General features: G+C 41.7%; 1 pseudogene; it reads right to left on the bottom strand.

The window, feature by feature from the left end:
- Positions 1–1,811: 1,811 nt before the first annotated feature.
- Positions 1,812–5,088, bottom strand: LOC132499577 (programmed cell death protein 10-like; annotated as a pseudogene).
- Positions 5,089–5,444: the final 356 nt, after the last annotated feature.

The following is a 5,444-nucleotide window of genomic DNA, read 5'->3' as shown; positions in this document are numbered from 1 at the left end:
TGCTAGGGTAACAACAAAGCAAAAGCAAGACGTGGTTCCAGCCCTCAGAGAGTAGTCATTCTGGCATGGAGGGTAAGTGCTAAAATGAGTAATTGCAAATGTAATTAATGCTAAGAAAAGAGGAGAACGGGACAGACTGGTGGTCTCTGGACCCACACTGTGAACTGCTTACTGGATGCTTCCACCTCCATGATTTGCAATACCTCAATATCTACAGATTCTAATTCAACATATTCTTCCCAAATCATGTTCTGTACTCCATGTCACATTAGTGAAATCACCAACCACGTAATCCCTCACACTGGCAGCTTCGTCTCTTGCCTCTCCTCTTCTACCGTTCACTAAATTCTATTGGTTTTCATTTCCAGAATATCTCCTGCCATTATTGCTCTCTATGTGTTATACACTTCAGTGAACTTTAGGCTCCTTGAATTTAATAAACTCTCTCACATGCTATTCCTAACGTCTGCAGTCATCTTCACAATTCATTCTGCTTTTCTCCCTTTCTACCTCCAAGATCCTTTGCATGTACCCATTAACCCACTTTTGTAGAAACAGGACTTTACTCAGTATCATGGGTCACAGTTTTCTCTATTCCGTAGCCAAAAAAACAGTGCTTGGAACACAGCAGATTATCATTAAATACAAAATGAATAAATGAATGAATACATAAATAAAGATATCTGCTGTACCATGACCTCCACTGGATTAAAATAGTATTTTTGGTAAGCACTTCACAGCAGGTTAAGACCACATGTCCACTATGCAGTATGGTGGTTTTGTATTGCATCAACTTGGCAAAGCCGGAATTACATTTCTCAGGATACCTTTTCTATATGGTTCTGGGTTAGAGATGGTCAAAAAGAAACTTGTGGGCAGAAATGAGGCAGTAACCACTATATTCTTTTTTTTCTTTCTTTTTTTTTTGCGCGGGCTTCTCACCGTCGCGGCCTCTCCCGCTGCGGAGCACAGGCTCCGGACGCGCAGGCTCAGCGGCCATGGCTCACAGGCCCAGCCGCTCCACGGCATGTGGGATCTTCCCAGACCGGAGCACGAACCCGCCTCCCCTGCATTGGCAGGCGGATTCCCAATCACTGTGCCACCAGGGAAGCCCAACCACTATATTCTTGAAGGTCATTGTGGTTAGAGGTGGTGAAACACAGTTACACAGGTATCAGCAAATTCCAGTTTGTTCGCCTCTTAACCAGTCTGCGTTCTTTTCTTTCAGACAGCTTGGTTTGCTGACCAAAGGCAAACCTAAGCCCATCACCAGACACCTGGCTTCAAACTCACCGAGCTGGGCATACCGAGCTTCCAGGGTTCTCTGCAAGTTTTGATTTGTCCATGGCACCTGTGCTTTTTGATGGCTGATTAGTGTCTCTGCTTTAAGCCTCCAATTCCCCTTTATAGACCTTCAAGCCTCAGCTCTTTCCACACTGTGTAGTCCATGCTTATAACATATTCCTTAATCCATATTATTCATATAGCATTCTGCTTTTTTAAAACAGATGTAAACTATTTATTGAATATTTGCCACCAAATATTGTTAAATACATCATCTAGCAGCATATCGCTTCCAAGTTAAAATGTCAGAAACAAATACCAATATTTACAATTCTTTTAAGGAATGTTATATGAGACATTAGACTGTAAATTATTTGGCTTATAATTCTTAAATAAATGATAATAGCAAATAAAATCTTCAGTGCGAGATTGTGATTAAGAGACATTTTACAAAAACACAAAGAGGCAATAATACTATTCAACATCCTGGGTTAGATCCCTTCAGGAGAGACTCATAATTTATACAGTCAAACTTTAAAATTTACAGATAAAGGTAGTTCAACACTGCCACTGAGAAGCACATCTCTTAACGTGTACAGCCTTGAGGGCACAGTTTTGAAGGTCTGAAATACCAAGTTGGTTTGATGATTTAGTCGGTTGGCACTTATGAATACATTTATTGCCCTGCCATTTCAAAATAGGTTTTCAGAGTATGTCTGAAACTTTTGGAATACTTTAAAAATTCTTTATTTTTGGCATTCAAGTGCTATGAGGTTCTGGTATTAGTATTTCTTGAAGACATTACTCACTGCATCAAAGAGTTCTTTAATTGTACTAGGTATATCCTTGATTGCCTGCAGAAATCTCACTCTGGTACTGATCTCAGCTGGGATCTTACTAGGACTTTGTTTAGGTGCTCCTGCCTTTTCAGTTAGGTCCTGGAATTCTGGCCCTGGTTGTTTAATCACGTACTCTTCCACATCAGCAGCTGCCATTTGAAGGAGGGACTTAGTGAAGTTAACTTCTACACTTTTTTCCTCTAAAAGTTTCATAATGACGTCTTATGTGAAACCTGTATTTTCTTCCTGTCCTAATATGTGCAGTCTTTGTGCTGAGCCCAAGGATTTTACTTTAGTTTGTGTTATACCTCCTACTCTACCTTCTTTAGAAAGGAAAGGTTTCTCAAACAAAGAAATAGGAGCTTGACCATGTACTGTCTCAACTACTTTTGAACATGGTCTGAATAGTAGAACATCTACCAGGACTTAAAGTACTAGCATTGATAATGAGAATCCTTCACATGTACAGTGTGTTACAGTTTTTTAAGTGCTTTTATATATATCAATTCATCTTCATAACTTCCACTGCTGATGTTTATTTGCTCCCTACTGGGTACACAGCACTGTACTGGACCTTTATTAGCCTATTTGATCCTCACAATGCAATGAATAAAGTTTTCTCTTGTGATGAAATAAAAATGTACATTTTTAAAACAGTGGCCATCAAAATGCCTTTTAGGACAAAAATTGTCTTGGGAGGAAAAGGGGAGTATCTTGATAAACAACTGGGAATAGAAGTTGGAATCCTAGAAGCTTGGCTATCAGCAGGAACCCAAGGAAAACAGAGAGAGATGGTCAAGAAAATGGGAGAAAATGGGCATGGGGGGTGAAGTTTAAATGTAGAAAGGACATTCAGGGAAACCTCACTGATGAGACCATGAGGAATAAGCATCTTAAGGGATTCTCAGAAAGCCAAGGGAGGATCTGGAACTTTTATGTTTGAGCTAATTTTATTTGTAGTTCAAGGAACAGAGACTCTCTAGCTGTCATATTAGTATTTATAGAGAGAGAGGAAAATTGAGGCTAAAAAGAGGGGCAATTTGAGATCATAGAGTCAGATACAAGTTTATCTTATTTGAGCTTCTGAGTTGGGTCTGAGGTCACAGGCTTAGGCTCAACCCCAGACATACTTGACTCCACATGCCCTCTTTTGCCTAGAACCCTTGCAGCCTCTGAGAATGGGGAGAACTCTCCAGAGCCAAAGAAGGGTTAGCAAAGTACAGCCAAGAGCAGGGACGGACCTGTACATTCCACAGGTGAGCTTCGCACTGAAGGAGTCTAAGCAACTGATGACAGCAATGCCTGACCTTCCCTGCTCCCAAGCTAAAGAGTGGTGTCTGAATGTTGGGGAGAGAGGGGTGTCTGAGAAATATTTCCAGAATGTAAGAGGTGGGGCAAAGGTCCTGGCAATCGCTGGAAAGAAACAGGTCATGGGCTCACTGCCTTTTTCAGCCAAAGGAATTCCTAAAGGAGAGACACAGAGAAACTTCAGCCTATAGGAATAACTGCAGACGACAATGTCCCCAAAGTTACCCAACACAGGTAACTTCTATTCTTAATTATGGGTGTTTTATTCCCCAAGCATCCAGGTTCACACAACAGAGGATGGTGGACATGCCAGATGCTTGAGTGGGACGCACTGCCCGCTGACTTCAGCGGTCCATCCAGCCAAAGAGAGTTCCCATGGTGTCCCTGCAGGTCCTCAGCAATGAATAAAACCAGAGGCAGCTCCCTTTGGGGACTCAGCAATTTTTCAAGCATTATCTCATTTAATCCTCATAACACGTCTATGAGGCAGGTCACAGTATCATACCGATTCTACAGATGAATAAATGGAGAATAAAAGGAGTAAAATAACTTGTCAAAGGCCACACAGCCAGTCAGGTGAATCAGATCTATCTGATTTCAAAATCCATGTCCTGAAGTATTTTGAGAGGATGATGAACTTTCAAAAGCTCCTCACTAGAATATGAGCTCTTGAAGGAGACGGGTGGGGTCTTACTAATCTTTACAATCTGTATCACTCCCCAAAGCACAGTGCCTAGCACACTGGTACCCTGTCAACTCATTCATTCATTCATTCATCAGAAGATCTTTACTGAGCCCTGCTGGGTGTCAGCACAGTATTGGTCCCTGGTGATACAGAGCATGGCAAGGTGCACAGGAGTGAGTTGACTTTCCCCAGCACTGAAAAGACAGAATAACCATGTTCCTGGGCTGACCTGATAGGGGAGGGCATACATGGATAAATAAGAGGACACACAACCTCCCACTGGGAGATGTCATGGGGTTGGACCCTGAGAAACACTGGAAAGAAGTTTGACTCAGCTCTAGACAATGGAGCTCAAGGTAGACCTTAGATCTCTAGTTAAGGGTAACCAGTTTCTAACACCCAGCTTAGCTGTAGGACCTGCAACTTTGGTTAGTGGAGCATGGAATAGACTCAACCTTTTGGCCAGTGGGTTTGAGAACACAGACTGCTTGTGTGCCAATCCTGGCTCTGATGCTTAGTGGCTTTGTGACCTTGAACAAGTTGTAAGATGGGATAATAAGAGAATCACTCTTGTAATATTGTGAGGATTAAATGAGTCAATATGTTTAAACACTTAAGAGTGTATCTGTGTTAGCAAATATCAAAGCAAGCATCACAGCCTGGCACGAACGTCACATCACACGCTGCAGGATGCCCCTGCCTTCACACTGCGTCCTCCAAGTCTGCACACCACATTCATCAGGCTCATGTACAGCCATGAAAAATGGTTGAAAGTTACCACCTTCGAGACTGTACTCAGCAGATGCAATTACTCCCCCTGCTCCCTGGCTGACTATACCACAGGTTAAGAGTGGCTTCAGAAAAGAGGAAGATGTATCCCAAACCAGGATGAAGATGAAAAGAGCGAGGTCCATAGAGCTCAAAACTGAAGAAGGCACTCAGGCGGAGGATCATGCAAGTGCATCTGTCCATGGCTTTAAGAAGAAAAGCTGCAGGGATAGGATTTCAGCATTTGAATGACTGCTGCGTGTACAGTTTATAGAAGAGTAGTTTATTTTCTAGACAAGTTGTATTCCTCAAAAGTTTAAAAAATTGAATTATAGCTTAAAAATACTAGGGGAGCTGGCTAGTTAAGGGAATTAACTTGTGAATGCATTTGTAGAACCAAGAATCCTTTAGAGAATAACTTATTATGAATCAGAAGCTGTACTGTCCCATGTTATGTTTGGCTGCACTTTCTTTCTAAAAATTGTCATGTGTTATGCATGTAATATTTGTTTTTCTGATAGCAGAAGAAGTAAATTCATGTAAGGGAATCTTTGTGCAAG

The sequence above is a fragment of the Mesoplodon densirostris genome, chromosome 11, assembly GCF_025265405.1.
Source record: "Mesoplodon densirostris isolate mMesDen1 chromosome 11, mMesDen1 primary haplotype, whole genome shotgun sequence".
In the NCBI taxonomy this organism is placed as follows: domain Eukaryota; kingdom Metazoa; phylum Chordata; class Mammalia; order Artiodactyla; family Ziphiidae; genus Mesoplodon; species Mesoplodon densirostris.
This window is presented reverse-complemented; position numbering and strand designations above follow the sequence as displayed.